Consider the following 16,937-nt stretch of genomic DNA (forward strand, 5'->3'; position numbering starts at 1 on the left):
TCAGGAGCCTCAGGCCCGTGTCACTGAGAGCAAGCGGTAAGAATATGTGGGGAAGTCAAATGAAGGATAATATGCGTCTCGCTGGAACCAGTTGCACTGTAACTTGGTGCTGTCTCACCATTACAAAAGCAGTGTGCAGCATCCCGGGTTGGAGAAACTAATTGTGGAGGAGGATGCTGTTCTGCTTGGTGTTTCTAACTGAGGACATGCATATTTAATGGTTAAAAGAGCAATTTGGGAAAGATGTTGCTTATATGACTTCGGTATTTTGCAGTGTTAGGGCAGCTGTGGTTTATCTGTCTCTGACGTGAAGATGATAATAGCCTTCTTAACTCAAGTAGAAGTTGTATAAATTAGTACTTCAGAAATTCTTATCAACTGTTAAGATAAAGGATACGCTGTGGGTAATGTGAATTACTGTTGAAGGAATAATGATGAGATGAAAAATGGAATATCAGACACCGTTTTAACTTAACAGCTGTGGTTTCAAAGATAGAGACATAGAAATCCCTTCACATGAAACAAACCACAGTTTAGAAATGATTTTAAATATTTTAGCGTGTTTTGAGTATATATTTACATTTTAAAATACTTTAAATTCTGACAGGAAGTTTTCTTCTGTCTAGTTGATGCTCTCTGAAATCACAGATTCACAGAGAATGGTTAGGGTTGGAAGGGACCTCTGGAGATCATCTAGTCCAACCCACCTGCTGAAGCAGGTTCACCTAGAGTAGATTGTACAGGAATGTGTCCAGGTGTGTCTTGAATATCTCCAGAGAAGGAGGCTCCACAACCTCTCTGGGCAGCCTGTTCCAGTACCCTCAAAGTAAATAAGTTTCTCCTCATATTCAGATGGAACCTCCTGTGCTTCAGTCTGTTCCCATTTGCTCTTCATCCTATCGTTGGGCACTACTGAAAGGAGTCTGGTCCCATTGTCTTGACATCCACTCTTGAGATAATTAAAAACATTGATGAGATCCCCTCTCAGCCTTCTCTTCTCCAGGCTGAACAGACCCAGCTGTCTCAGCCTCTCATCATAAGAAAGATGCTCCAGACCCCTAACCATCTTCGTAGCCTGCCGCTGGACTCCCTCCAGTAATTCCTTGTCCTTCTTGAACTGGGAAGCCCAGAAATGGACACAATATTCCAGATGCAGCCTCACTAGGGCAGAGTAGAGGGGGAGGAGAACCTCCCTCGACATGCTGGTCACACTCTTCTTAATGCACCCCAGGATACTGTTGACCTTCTTGGCCACAAGGGCACCTCATTGACTCATGGTCAACCTGTTGTCGACATGAACTCCCAGGTCCTTCTCTGCAGTGCTGCTTTCCAGCACGTAAATCCTTTCGGGGAAAAGGAAAGGAGTGCTTAGAAAGCTATTTCTGATATTAAATGGCTGAATTTGGGAGTTCATAGGGTGGGAAGAATTTTATTGAGAAGCGGCTCATTGCACGGGGCCAGAGGTCAGCTGCCCTGGGGTGCTTTGGGCCCCAGCATTGGTCCCCAGCCATGCTCTGCTGCTGGAGATGGGGCTGGTGGGATGCAGCCGTCCCTTCCGTGGGGCTCCGCTTCTAGCCAGAGGACCATGAAGCTGAACAAATGCCAGTGCTAGCCAAGCTTGTAATCAATTAGGCACAAAGTAAAAAGGGTAAGGAAGAAAAACAAAAAGCTGGGTGTGAAACATCAGCAGGGCTTCATTAAGGGTTGTATGATTGACAGTTACTCAGCATCTTCATTTGTGTGTGTGCAAGCTGGGCCAAGGCTTCCATTGCATCCGCTGCAAAGACTAATTTGATTGTATCCCCACGTCTGAACTATTTTTTGCACGTACGAGGGTGTCCTCTGCTTCTAAAATAACGAATCCTGTATTGCTGCTCTGTCCAGTGCAGATATTTACCTCCCCCTTGCTCCCCAAAAGCCTTTGTTCTAAATGTTCAGATTAAACCTGATTTGTTCAGGTTCTTTAACTTTGTTCTTATTTGGTTTATGTCAGCAATTTTATACAGCCTTCTGAGGAGCTATGAACTCCTCTCACAGTTTTACAGTTTTTACTCAGCACGCTGCCTTTTTTTTTTTTTTTTATCTGTTGAAGAAGGTACATGCGAAGGGCATGAACCAGACTTCAGAAACCCTCTACCAGCCCCTGCTGTGGCTCTGTGAGAGGGGGAACCAAAATCTGGAGGGAAAAACTGTTGTTATGGTAGCAGAAATAGTTTCTGATTGGTACTTGCTATTCAGATGCTGATTTCATGTTTCCTGTTTCAATCTCGAAAGAAGTCTGTGTATTATATGATGAATTAAATGGCCTTTTAATAAGCGCAGAACTAGTATCTCCCAAACTCTGTAATTTAGGCACTTATGTGAATAATAGCATGTGATGTATAATAGCATGTTGCCTCCAATTTTCTAAACTCTATTAGAGAGGGCAATGAGGCACAAGTGTATAACTTGATTAGGTCTTAATTTTTTGTACTTCGCAGCCCACTTTATGCAGATATCTTTACTTGTATTGTGGTGCAGTTGAATCACTGGAATAATCTTCTGAGCAGTTAGACTGCCCAATTATGGTTGCAATGAGTCTGCAGAGGTTAATAAATGAAACAACTCCCCTAGATTTTAGTTTTATTTTCATTGGGCAAAGTGTGCTGGAAGGCACAGTTGGGAAAAATAATCTGTTTTTACCTCGTTGCATTAGTGTACATTTCTATAGTGGCACCTAATGCCTGTTAAGCTTCTCTGGTGGAGTCCCACCAGCACAGCACGGCTGGTGTCTGAAGGGCAGCGCTGGCTCCTGGTGTCTGCGGAAGGCGGCTGCCCCATGGCTGGGCCTTTCCTCCGAGAGGTCAGGCTCTGAGCAGCTTCATACAATGGAGCGAGTGGTCCCAGTTCCCTGTGCTTTCCGTGTGAGCACCGCTGCTGCAGAGTTGCTGTGGAAAGGGGACTTCCAGAATGCTGTAACAGAGAGAGTAAACTTCCACGCCGTTTCTGGAAAGGACTGGCCAGGCACCTCCATGGAGTGTGTTTGGCATGGGCTCTGTGAGCATCTTGGGCCCTTGCAGTGGGTATGATTTCAGGCAAGTCCAAATGTTCCCATTTTCACTGGGTTTTTTCCCCCATTTTTCCTTCCCTCCACACTGTGGGGCTTTCCACTGTGAAGTGTTTAATGTGGTGCTGTACAATTTGCTACAGAAGTCTGTTTAGACATAATACCTGTTTTCCCATTGGTGTCCTGCTCGGTTTTACATCGCCCTGCTTCTTGTAGGAACGTCCTCTTGTTACAGCTGAAGCATCTTCCATTTGGGTAGAGATGATGACTGGGCCTTCAGTAGGGAGAGAAACTGAATGGGCCCATGCAGACTAGAATGGGTTACTTTTCTTAGCCTGTGTCTTGGGCCAAAGAGGCTTTTAAAAGCAGACTGTGTGGAGAAGATGGGGTTTGGATGAGCTGGAAGAGGTTACCCGCTGGAGGAGCTAACGTCCTGGAAAAACAATGACTTGGACAACAGTACTGGTTGTTCTCTTAGTGCAGAAGGGCAGGTGACGTGACAAATCTTGATGGTCTCCAAAGACCACTTAATTAACTCTCAACACAAAGAAATAAACCACATTTGTCTGGCTTATGAAATGGCAGAAAAAGGCATAAACCAGTTATTTTTCTTCTGTTGGGAAGAAATTCTTCTAGGCTTGTCTCAAGGGCAGCAAGTTGATTTAATCTAAAGGCTATTGATTTATCTAAGCTTCATGCCAGGATATTAGTTCTTGGAGAAAATAGATCTTTGCCCACATGTGACTCTAAATATATGCTTCCTGAGATGAAGGGGATGAAAAGTGTTTAGCATCGCATGTAGTACTGAGAAAATAGTTAGGGAATGTGTATGTTTGCAGATACTGAGTATGCAATTTCTGAAACAGTTTAAACTTTGCTCAATTTATGTAGAGAGTCCTGTCTGTGTGGAGCAACAGGAGGAGAGCTCTGTGGCTGGGGTATACAGTTTCCAGAAATGTCTGATAAATCTCCAGATGGAGAATGCACCACAGTGTCATCGAAGTCAATATTCTAGAGCTATATAAGAGGCGGCTCTGAGATGAGTGTTCAGAGGAGAGCTTCTCTCCCTTCCTGAGCAGTAGCCGGCTCTGCGAAAGTTCAGCCTTTCTCTGAGGGCTCTTAGGTACTGTTGGTGTGAGACTGTTGTTGTTCCTGCTTGCACGAGGATCAGAGCTCCAGTGTGCCGGGTCTTGTGGACATCTGTATGGTCATCTTTTTAGCTCTTGTGTCTTTTTGGCTCTTGGCATTACATGGTTGTTGCTTCTTTGTTTTCCCAGGCAGGCTGGCTTTGTGTGGGTGATAGCCAGGAGAGGCAGAGATGAGATCATAGGGCAGGTAGAGTCATGAAATCATAGGATAGTTTGGGTTGGATTGTAAGGGACCTTTAAAGATCATCTAGTCCAAGAAGCCCCCTGCTGTGTGCAGGGACGTCTTTCACTAGATCAGGTTGCTCGAAGCTCTATCCAACCAGACCTTGAACACTTCCAGTGATGGGTCATCCACAACTTCTTTGGGCAACCTGTTCCGGTGTCTTGCCACCCTCATGATAACTTCTTCCTTATGTCCAATCTGAATCTACCCTCTTTTTCAGTTTAAAGCCTGGTTGAGTTTCAGCAGGTGCTGCTGCTCCTTTTGCCTGATACCAGAGCCAGGCCCACTGTGGAGTGAGCTTCATCCGTGCCAGCTGGATGGTGTTCTGCATGTTGTTTGAGACTGTGGCAATTGTCAGGGTGGATCAGACCCAGTGTCCCTCTCTTGCCAGTGTCTCATCTACAAGGTGTTGGTGCTGTACGTTTCTAGAGGAAACAGTAGGACAATCTCTGCTTTTTATGAGGTAATCTCTCCTACTGTTGTTTTGTTATGGTACATAATGATTAGAGGTAGACTCACGCCTTCAAGGTGGTTGTTAAATGAATTTTAGTAATACACGTTGCATAAATGTAACAATTGTGCCTGGTCTTGGTCCTCACATAAAACATGCTATGCTTGACTTCCATGACTTCCTGCAGGAATTAGTTTGTATTTATACACACAGACATTCTTGTATATGCAAACAGAAACTGTGAGACTTCCTTTTCCAAGTCATTTTCTGTCTTATCATACTTGGGTGTATTTCAGCAGATTGGGATTGTTCAGGAAGACAGTGTATTCTCAGAGTTTTTCCATTCCCAGAGCCACGCATGTTACCTCCTTCTGAAACAGGCATGACCCTGGCTTGTTTAGCAGCACCTTTTGAGGTGACTGGCACAGCATGCTATTAGAAAGGAGTTTACACTGTTGTCTTGTAGAAGACATTTATTACAGTGATGTTATACATCATCTCAATTTTGTTAATGCAAGGCTATTTGTGGTTCTGTTTTTCTGCATTTTTAAACCATGGCTGTATCTTGAGCAGAGACTTTTGCTGAGCTGTTCCAAGTCCCTTTCTAGACTCCTTAAATAATGGTTTAATTAAAAATCCTGTGAGATTTCACAACTAGCATGAAAGCTTGCATTCAGTGTGCATTTGGCAATACTGAATTCCATTGACATTGTATTTGTTGTCCATCCATGTCACTTATTTGTCTCCGCAGACTCTTCACGGTCCTGTCAGATACTGCTTTACATCAGAAATTGTAATCTGCTGATGTTTCTGCTTTTCATCTTTCCCTCCTGCCGCTTTCCTTTCAGTTTGTTGGAGTACAAAATGCTTTAAAACACAAGGATGTGGGAGACAGGCTGCTGCTTGTCTTTGCTGTTTTGCACCCTGAGCCCTTCTTCTCACCTCGCTGTTGGTCTCCCATCACTTGTCCATCACCTGCTTATCTGGGCGAGCAAGTGCTGCCTGGGGAGGTGTGCATAGCAACCCTTCTCTCCCTCCTCCTTGGTTGGGTAGACAACACAAAGCATGCGTTGTTCAAAATGCTTCAGTAACTACTGAATGTCAAAGTGGCTCTCGGACACCGGCGTGCGTGTCATGGTTGGCCAGGGTTACCCTGCGTGGTGGTCGGAGAAGTCCGGGCTTGTGTTGCAGTTACTGGTGGCCTTCACACCGCTGTCTGGTATGTGTTCTTTTTTGCATTATATTAGTTTTGTAAAATACATCCACATTGATAGTCTTATGTATGATGCACTTGTTGAAAGAATGAAGAGTAGTTCAGGTGAGTAAGACAGAGTCTTGCCCTAGTGACTACAGCTATTTAAGAATTAGGAAAAAAAAGTTTTGGCTGAAATGATCCGAAGTGTTTTCTTCTTTGGCCAGTAAATGCCAGTTGCTTTAGAATCATTAAAAACTTGGATGTGTTCCAGTCCCATCTTCCAGCATTTCTTGTTCCTTTCCCCTCCTCTTTAGCTGTATGCCAAGAAACACACCAACTCTAATGACTCAAACCTGAGAACTCTACTGCTTATTTTCATTTTTTTAGCCCACCTTTTATATACACATGCATATATTATTTACTTTAAAAAAGCGAGTGTTTGGAGTCAACAGTAAGCAGTAAAGATGAAAGTGTGTGTTTGATTCCACCATGTAAAATCTTATAGCAGTTAAAACTCTTGGGAAGGGGGTCCCACATCCAGTGAGATGCGGGTGCACAGCTGGGCAGCTGGCAGATGCTGTCAGGTGCTCAGAACTGCAAAAGGAGGGGGCTCAGCTCAGGTCTCCAGCTGATTTTAACCACTCCCCATGCAAAATTGATTGTTATGGCTTCAGTATTTCTAGGTACGTGACTGAAAAGCATAAGCTTTGAAATACAGCTCTCCAAGTATTTCTGTGTAGCAGTCAAGCTTTTCATAAGCAATAAGGGGGTAGTTCAGTATTAATTTTTAATGGCCCACAATGGCTTTCTAAACTCAAAATGTGTAGTTCCTATCCTGAGGAACTAAGGCTTCATTGCTTTATTTAGTAAAACATCATGCCAGAGTCCATTTACGTGGTGAACTTGATGTAATGATGGTTAAAGTTCAGTTTGATAGCAGCACCTAATCACGTGGTGCTCTGGTTTGCTGTGCATGGACCTTAATTTTTAGAGATTCATATCTGTTCTGTATTCAAATGTTAAAAGAAATATTGGGGTAGCTTCCGGCAATAAAAACTAAACTGACCAGCTTTCCTGTGAAACTTCCAGTGCTTCCTGCTTCTGTTCTGGCTTAAAATTAATGGTGTTAAAAACACTCTTTCTTCTGTCATTTCCACTTTAGCAAGAATATGAAAGCAAGGAAGCATTATAGCAGTAATAAATAAAAATTTAAAAATCCATTGTGATCGCTTTGTTTTCAAATGGCAATGGTCAGAGCTTCAGGTTTCTGTCATTGTTTTTATACAAAAGATGCTTCTATGCCTGCCTATGCTTCCATGTATTAAGATCTCAGTGTGCAATGCATAGATATATACAGAGAGAGAAGGGGGAAAAATGAGTAAAAGCAAGCAGCTGAACAAAGACAAATTCTATGTAAAAAGTGCTTGACTTGAGAAACAATTAGGAGATTAGACCAGATAATGACGAGTATGTTACTTTGGGGAAATTTATCATGCAGCACATGAATGCTGCATTGCTGTTCCTGATGCAGGCCCAGCTGCCGAGATCAAATGGTGATTGAGAGTTAGTCAATAATTCTGTATGTGTGGGTCAAATATTTTCCAGCTCTTAATTGTTTTCTATTTATAGTGTCCTGATGATACCCATTATTTCTCTTGCCATTCAAGGTTGTAGCTGCTTTCTTCTTAATTTGTCTTTTTTTTTTTTTCTTCCCAGAAATTTACATTACTTTAGAAGCATTGAAAACTTAATGTGTCTTGTCTAATTAATTTCGGCTTGTATTTGTGATCCACCCAATACATCTTAGGTAGGTGCAGAGATGCCCAAGTGGTGTTCATTTAGTATAGCATAGTTATTTCTTTCATTTACAGTGCTTGAAAAAACTTGCCACATCACATTTGGCATTTAGTGCTGGGCTGCAGTGAAAATGAAGGTATCTGGAAAAAGAGGATCACTTCAATTTGATGATAAAAAGTGGAGTCCTGCAAGCAAACCCTTGCTCTGCAGTATCTTTAGTCAGCTTGCACTCTTGAAAGGAAGTAGCTCAATTCCGAGAGTCTCCCCAAACACACAACTACAATTTTATGGTAGGACATGTTTCTGTAAAATTGTAGCCAGCATGCAACAAAAGTACAGGAAGGGAAGAAATTAAACCCAAGTTTTAACAGCAGTGAAGGAATAAGAAAAGGGTTAAAAAAATGAAGTGGTCATTACATATGTAGGTGAGTATAATTTTTCAAGTAGGTCTTATTTGTTGAGTTTAAAACTTGGATGTAAGGTGACTTTAGATGGTGGTGTTTATGGCAAGGTAAAAATGCAATAATGCAAGAGAATGGTTTTCCTGACTATTTTTTAACCTGGGTACAAGCAAGCATAGCAGTACCACCCCCCCCCACCCCCCCACCCCGAGTGAGATTATTACTGAGTTATATAATGTTTCCTAACAGCATTTTGAATTTGACCTTGTTGGATGCAAGAACAATTACTCCAGTATCTTCTCTTGAGATCAGGGTTTCGGGGTATGGTTCTCCCTTTTTTTTTTTTTTTTTTTCGGAGGTACTGCTCTGGCAGGTATTGTTTTAAAGGTCTTAATTGTAAGAATTTACAAGCAGTGTGATAAATACAGAACTAGATCAGGACACCTGAGCTGGTGGAATAGTGTCTGTGCTCTGCTGAATTCCAGCTGACTTCAGTGGAGTCAGGCTTTACCATGGCTTTTCCATTCATGGTCGCTGATGCTGGGCTGATACTGCTATTTGTGTAGTCTTTCTTCCTTTGTTTTACGAAAGGATATGTTTCATTTCATGAAGCTGGTATACTGAACTAAGAATGAGGAAACTACAACTTTCTTTTGCTTAAGTGGTACCCAGTACCTACTCAAGCAGAACATTTCAGGTCAGGATTGCACATGCTACTTGACAGCTGTGTCTTGTTCAGACAAGCATTGTTGGAATTTTTCTTGTGTTGAATAGTCCCCCTGCACTTGGTTATCGTAGGAGGATTATCTGCATCGCACGCAAATGTGCTGTGGCTGCAGAGGAGATCTGAGCTGGTCTCATGCGATCTGGCTTGGGGCCAGAAGCAACGTGGTTGAGCTTGGGCAGCCTTGGCAGTTTGGGCTGGTGCCATCTCAGGGATGGATCTCTGTGCTTTAGAACTGTCATTGGTGATGTTTCAATGTGCTCCTGCACCTGAGTTGACATAACTTGTATTACTGTAGTTTTTACATTTGCAAGACTGTATTTAAAAGAAAAAGCTTTCTCTGTTTAAAAAAAAAAAATCACGTAGGATAACAGTTACCTGTCCAGGCATTCTGTCCTTTGCATCTTTACTTCGTAATGTGAATAGAGTTATAAAACATGTAAACAACAACACTTGAACTCTGCTATAATGTTATTTTATAGTGCTATAACTGAAGGTCTTTAAGCCCTACTATTTTATAAATTGGCTTTGGGTTTCTGTGGGGAAAACGGTGCTGATATATTCATCAAATTTAAGGGACTAATATGATGAGGAAGTTAAATACTGTGAGAAGTGTGTCTGAATTGCAGAAACACAAACAGGGTTGTGTGAAAGATGTTGGGAAATGATCTGTTCTTTGTTACAGTTTTAGAGGTCTTCAGCGAAAGAGAACTTTTTTGGTTTTGCACACCATGAGGAATGTGCTCTCTTGTAGGTGGGGTACCTTTGAATGCTTTTAACAGCCTAATCAGCTCATAAAAAAAACCATCCCAAAGGCTGGGTTTTTTTTAGTGTGAGGACTGTGTTTATGTGGTATGCAATTATGGCTAAATCCATGGGGCCTTTTGGAGGCCTTTTTTTTTTCTTTTTTTCCCCCCTCAATAACCCTACGAACAAAACATTTGGAGAACACAACCCTGTGATGTTCCTAGGTCTTCTCTTTTTTCAATGATCTGCTGTCTGAAAGCTGTGTCTCAAAGCATGTGCCTGACTACTTTTTCAAAGTGTATCTTTGACATATTTCTGTGCTTTGCAGTTTTTTAATATAAAGAAAAATACTACTGCAATACACTCTTAAGGTGATGTTCACCAGCAACATAAGCCTGCATAAGCTGGTGGTTTTGGCGGTGATGCCTTTGTAGGCAAGCTTCATGTGTTAGACTACAGTGTTAGCACTAGGAGCTGCTGCCTAATCAGACTTTTATATTGGAAGCAGCTGGATGTGTTTCGTGATTTCTGGAGAAGGTAAGCATTCAGTGCCCTGGGGTGAATTTCCTTGATTAGCTGTTAGACTCTAAACTTTCCAAAAGCTCTCTCTTATCTGGTAACTGAAACTGGTGCCTGACTGTTGAGGTCTGTGCTGAGAAGCAAGCTGGGCTCCTTGTCCCTTGAAGAGGCTGGGCCCCTCAGGCGTGTGGCATGTGGGGGCTGCTGAGCATCATCTCCTCGGCTCAGTTTGCTTCCCTGCAGAGAATTGAGCCAAGCAAGTGATCTTGGACTTGTTGCTGCATTTCCCAACTGGCCTTTCCCTAGCAATGGACATGTATTTCACTCTAGCTAGCTTATGGTGCTGCAGAGATGCTGACAGAAACAGTTCACAAAAGGAGAATAGTAATTCTTTAAACATCCTGCAAATTGTAGAAGAATCTAAATTTCTGTAATGCTAATATGTAACTGTAGTACATTCATACTGCCTCCAGCTGATGGTTGGTTGGTTGGTTTTAAAGCCAGCCCAAGCACAGAGGGGCCATTGCTGGTGTTCAGTTCCACTTTCATCAGAAGACTTCGTGGATGGTTATATACAACCTCAAATTGCAAACCTTTAGTGGAGAACATTGGTGCTCCCAGTGAATAGCTGTATTCATGTGAGGCTGGGGTTTGATGGTGGTACTTTCCCCTCCTGCCCCCAGTCCTAGCCTGGGTTTCCTGTGGTTAATTAAATCTGGCTCTTTTTTTTTTTTTTCTTCCCCACTTACAGAAGCTTATCAGTCATTAGCTGGGTCAGCTGAACTGTGTGCACATATGCTCTCCTTTCATTGTACCTGGAAGCTAGAGGTATTTTTCCAGGGACTTTTTGGGCTTTTTATGATGTGGAGCCATTTGAACTGGGAACTGCACAGGGATTTTTGGTGTGTGTATGTAGTTTCTGTGCACTCTAAACAACTGGTTATCAGTGACATATTGACTCCATGTTAGAGTACTAAGTAGTTCAGGTATCAAGTTGTTGGTTACTTGAGTGAACAACAGGAACATCAGCTCAATCAAAATAAACAGAACTAGCTAAAATACGCTGCAAATGGAAGGAAGTGAGTTGTTTTAAAAGACTTAATCCTTTTGGAAGCATTTAGAGCAAAAACTATCCGAAGTCCTGCCTCCTTGTTCTTCTGAGCATTTTGCTCTGCAGCCGGCTGCATTATTTTTCAGTAGCAGCCCCCATGGATTACAGTGCTACCAGGATGACAGCTCCTTTGTTACGCATGTGCAGTGTTCCCTCTTATGGAGATCTCTTTCTGTGCTGTAGTATGAGGAAAGGAAGTAGCATAGATTTGTGTGGTGGTGTTGTGTGTGTTTGTGGTGTGTGGGTTTTTTTGTTGTTGTTCTTTGTTGTTTTTGGTGGTTGGTGTGGTGGTTTTTTTTTTTTTTTTTCCCATCACCTCTTGTGTTCAAAAGCAAGTGCCCTTGCATATAAGTATCACACTGATATTTTGTGCAACAGAAGGCTGGCCTGTGAGTGTATGAACAGAAATGGTGGTGGTTTGTTTTTGTTTTTTTTTTTTTCCTGCCATATATATGTATATGATGGTGGACTGCTAAAGACACTTTACTGACATGCGTGTCTTCCAGTTAGTGAAGGAAACTGTGCTCGTGAAGACTGGACCAAAAGTAGAGAGATCCTGTCCTGGCTACTGTCATTGCGAATGGTGACTCTTATACTGCTGTGATTCTGGAAGACACAGCAGCCATCTACAGCTGGGTTAAGGCTGCTCTGCTTGATTGGAGCAAGACAGTGTTAACTTTATTGGACCTGCCCAGACACTGTACCACAGCTGGAGTATGCTGTTTCAGGTAGGTGCACTTAGGACATGGTTTGCCTTATCTTTTAATGGGAAGGGTGCTAATGCTCTAGAAGATGTCTGTCATTCTTGAGATGGATGTCAGTCTGGGCTTTCACAAAACAGAGCCTTGATGTTTATAACAAAAAACAAAGGTGTGAGGCACTGGTGTGGCCTCATGCCCCACTGTGCAGTAGCTCTCCAAACTACTGCTCTTGGTCGTTGTCCTCGGGACTGTTGTTGCTGGAGTAGGTTAAGTATATCAGCTGTCTAGAAGAAACTGCTTTCTTCACTGTAGGGTGGCTGCTGCCATGTGTTTTGAATTAGATATACCCAAATGCCTAAGCATATTTTCTTTTTGTAAAGGTTCTGGACGCCTCTTTCAGTTCTTCCATCTCCCTGCTACCCCTGCCTTTTCTGAGCTCCAGCAGGGACAGTGTGGGTCTAGTCATCAAGTATGGGACAGATAGATGGCATGTTTCTTGAGGACGCTGTAGCCATGGTCAGTGAGACAGCCTGGGAATCGCTCACTAAGTGCAAAAAGAAGTTAGCTGGATATAATCACTATCCCTCCCTATAGATATTTGTCTAAGCACAGATAAAAGTGCTTGTGGACTGAAGTTTGTTTTTGCTTCAGAACCTTAGTCAGCATGCAGCATGGCGAGTACACAGGAGGTGCGTTTTTAAGCTAGCATAACCAAGCAGAGAAGTAGTTCGAGTGCAGGAGGATGCCTCAGAGAAACTTCTCTGGTGAGAATGCAGTAAAGTGTACCACCTAAATGGTGGGTTGTTGCGGTTCTTTCAGGCGTGACTTGACATGTCCAAGGGCTGAAGGAGAAGGTATTTGAGAGTGTAGCAGTGTATTTTTCAGAAGATAGTGTAGTTGTCTCAGCAGAGCTCATGCTAGGAAGTTTCTGAGGGAAGGTTTGCTGTGAAGAATGTTACGGGAGGCTTGGCTTGGAGGCGCAGAGGTGAACATGCTGCAGTTTCGTTTGCAAGGAGCATGTCTCTGGCTGATGTGTCTCGTGGTGGCCGTTTGTGCTTTCTCCCTGTTGTTCAACTAGTTAGTTGCACTAGATCGACAGGGAGGAAGTTAAAGCACTCTTGGTTTCCTTCAGTAATGTTGAAATTAATTGGATTTATGACATCAAGGGAGAAATATAAGCCACAGGTAGAAAACTTATCCTTTTTTTGCTGTGTCTAACAAACTCTTACTTTTCAATTTTATTGGACTCTGTAACGTTATGCTTTACTAGCCTGAAGTAAGCATTTTAACAACACTGAGTGCTCACTCACTGGCTTCCATGTCCCGCTGAAAGTCTGTGCTTTGCAAGTACTTTCTGTTCCACAGAATTTCTGTTTTCTGTATTTTTTTTGGACTATTGCCTAGTGTTGCCATTTCATGCTCTTGCCGTGAAGCGGTGTGTTAAAACAGGATGGCTTTGTCTGTGCTTAAGCACCGCTGTTTTGAGGGAGGGAGTTGGCGGGAGGGAGTGGGTGGCTGGTGCTTACAGGCCCCCAGAGGAACCAGGCAAAATGATGCCTATTCATGGGGCCCTAGTAGTAAAATACACCTTCCCCAGTACTTCTCTGCTGTTTTACTTGGCTCTGCAAGTTGCCTGAGCCACGCAGGCCTCCTGGCTCTCAGTTCTGAAAGATATTTTGGGTAGTTGAGGCTGGAGTGCCTCCGCCATCTTCCCTGCGGTCGCTGGCTGGGCATGGACGTCCTGTGCTGTTGGGTCCTGTCCAAGTCCTGTTTGTCCCATCACAAGCATTCCTGAATCCAGGCTGACCCTGTGCTGATCAAGCTTTTGTGGAAGGAGCCTTGTGTCGCGTGGTAGATAGGTTCAGCAACTGAGTGGTCATTAGCTGTGACTGTAAGTAGCCATAGTGCAGTTGCCTTGGCTGTCTTCTGCTGCGTCTGGCTTCTGGGCAATGGGAAGAGGACCGTGGCAATGGAGGGCTCGTGCTGTGCTGCGTTCACTTTCCTTTAGGTATTTTTGTTCTGTCTTGTTACTAAATCCCCAGTAGGCTTGCTGGAGTGCAGTAATTCTCAAAGCCCTGTGCAGTTTCACTTGGGAATTGCGGATGTATAATAAAACTCACAGCAGATGGGGGGAGGATTTCCTTTCTCCTTGATAAAAATAATCTTTGACTAATGAGGAAACATGATTCCCAGAAACGTAAGTCTATGCAATGGGCAAAAAATGGCGTGTTGGGAAGTGCTTGCTGCGGACTTGCTCATGAGCCTCCCAGAGGGTAGGTGTGTGGTACCACCTCTGACAGCTGAAATGCTGAGAGTAGCTGTACATGGGAGAGAAACATTCCATGGAAATCAGTCGTGGCTGGCTGTGGATTAATTTCTCTGAGAGTTTTGGCAATTAGTCTTGACTATTTGGCACTAAAGACGAACTAACTAGTGTCTGGGGCTGATGTCCTCTTTAGTAATGAAGACTAGCAAGAGGAGGGAGACGACTACCTGAGATTACATACATTTCTGATAAAATGGATGTATTTTGTACATCATGAGAGAGGTAGATTTTTGTTTTGCTTTGCAGTTCTCCTTTTAAAAAAAAAAATGACCCTTTCTTGGAGGTCTGATTATTTATTTGCAAAACAAAGCAATTATGTTGTCCTCGCTGATGTTTTATTATCCCCAAATTAGTCCAGAGGCACATACGTAGGAGGAAAAGCCTCAAAGGCGCCGTGTGGATTTGGGAGCTGAGCTGGTGCTGCTCGCACTGGCTGTGTAGTGTTCACAGCAAGCAGAGGATGCAGTGGGACCAGCCTGGCTGTAGGCTGCTCTGGAGGTGTAGGGTGACTGTATACTGCAGTACACTGTCTGATGCTCTTTCGATATTAATTGCTGGGGTTTGGTAATGAACAATGGTTCCTCCTGTGGTAACAGTACTGTGCCCCTGCAGCAGGTACTGATTCTCACAACATATCCAGTCCCTGGTTCCTTGTGAGTCAAAAGGAGAACAGAATTGTTCTTGTGTCCTCTGCACAAGTTGTTTATTGGCAGGTAAGATGATGTAAGAGCAGAAATGAAATTTTGGCAAGTTTTGCCTGGTGGATAATGGATACCAGACTGGTTTTGTTACGAAGTCACATTAAACAGGGTAACTTCAATGAATATACTGTTGCTGTGTTAGAGAAGACCTCTATCTCAAGGTAATCAGTAGACTCTGCTCTATTTAACTCAGTAATATGCTTGCTTATTGCTTCTTCCTACTTAAGAAAGAGTTGTGATTCTACTGTTTTGGACCATGGGGAATGAAAATATTCAAAATATGAACTGTGGTCCTCTTACTTACCAGTTACCATAGAAATCTAAATAAAGAACGCTCTGCAAATACTGTAAATATAGCACTTAACTTTCACAGCTCTCACTTTCTTAAAAAGACATGCCCTTGTTCAGATTTCTGTAGTAACTGATCAGTAAGGGCACACATTCTGAATAAAATTGCTGTAAAAGTGATGTATTTACACTGTCTGCAAGTATTCTCAGTATCAGAGAACTTTTAATGATTTTTTTTTTTAAATGTCAGTTTGTTGAGACTGTCTGTGGTAAACAGTAAAAGCTGCCTTGCATTCTTTGTGTGAGCTGCAAAGTGCTCGAGGTTTTATGGGTTATGAACAAGTCGCCTACAGAACTGTTCCTGTGATTCCAGTGAGAAACGCGACCCAGTGACGTGCGGAACAGCCAGCTTAAAGCTGCAGCTAGAAATTTAGAAAACAACAAGATGTCTTGCCTGGAAATGTGCTGCTCTTCCGGGGACCGCTCAGACTCTTCCCTGGTCTGATGTTCTCACTCTGCTCATTCCATAGTCCAGGAATGGAGGGTGGAGGCCAACTGGCTGTCAGGTGGCTAAGTCAGTTTGTGACCTAATATTCTTTTAGGAGTTGAGAGTTGTTGCAGAGTAAAGTTGCTCCAAGTTTCTTCCGCTGTCCTTAGGAGCACATATTATTCCTGTCTTATCTGGTGTGGGACCTGATGGTATTCTCACCACTTTTCATTGTTTTTGAAGGAATTAAGAAGTTTTTTGGAGCAGTCACTGTGGTTTCATCAGTTTTCATCTGTTTCCTGTCATCTCATATAATGTAAATCACTTTCATATTGCACTGATTTTTTTTTTTCTTTTTTTTTGCCTAGGGCTGTCTAGCTGACAGTAGTAACCTCCTTGCAGAAAGAGAGCTTAGCATGTAAGAATTTTAAATGAGTTTCCATCTGGTGTTGGTTTTGGCTTGGTAACAGGAGTAAAAATGTTTTGCATTTTTACGAAGTAGAGGATTTTTTTCCTCCTGATAATTAAAATCTGAATCTAAAAAGCAAAATGGAAATTTACAGATTTCCAGAGCCAGATCACTGAGCTGTGCTCCTAATCAGCATGCAGCTGAGGGAAACCAAAAACCATTTGCACCATGTGATGGGTGGGCAAATTCGGGATTTTTATGGGCAAATCTGAGCTGAGGCTTCCCGACAGCTCTCTAAGCAATGTAGCTGTACTCCTGAGATGCTGTGCTCTTAGAATCTTCTAAGTTAGCTCTACCAGCCATCTTTAGTTAATCCAAATACAGTCCCCATGTCTGTATCATGTTCAGGTGTTAGACTGGATAGTACTTCTGTGGATCTTGGCACTCCAATAGCTACTTAAGATCCTGGTGCAGGTTTGGAGAAAACCAGGCAGCAATTCTGGAGGATGGGGAGGTTAATGCCACTTTCTTGAATTCTTTGTTTGTTTGTTGTTTGGGTTTTTTTGGGTTGTGTGTGATGTGTTTTGTGTTGTTGTGTTTTTTTTTTTTTTTTAATTCTCACTACTTCTACTTCTCACCTTGCCCTGGCAGCTCTGCCTGGGT

The 16,937-nt window shown here is 42.8% G+C and overlaps 1 protein-coding gene across 10 annotated transcripts in view; it reads left to right on the forward strand.

Moving 5' to 3' along the window:
• APBB2 (amyloid beta precursor protein binding family B member 2) overlaps window positions 1-16,937 on the forward strand; it is a 179,568-nt gene that overhangs the window by 19,303 nt on the left and 143,328 nt on the right. For 8 of the 10 annotated variants that reach the window (XR_010606085.1, XM_065633110.1, XM_065633123.1 and 5 more), the window contains exon 3: window positions 11,869-12,090. The exons of the other annotated variants lie outside the window; for them this stretch is intronic. The gene's annotated coding sequence lies outside the window, so the exon portion shown is untranslated. The remainder of the gene's footprint in view (window positions 1-11,868; window positions 12,091-16,937) is intronic. 10 annotated transcript variants of the gene reach the window in all.

Source organism: Caloenas nicobarica, chromosome 4, assembly GCF_036013445.1.
Source record: "Caloenas nicobarica isolate bCalNic1 chromosome 4, bCalNic1.hap1, whole genome shotgun sequence".
Lineage (NCBI taxonomy): Eukaryota > Metazoa > Chordata > Aves > Columbiformes > Columbidae > Caloenas > Caloenas nicobarica.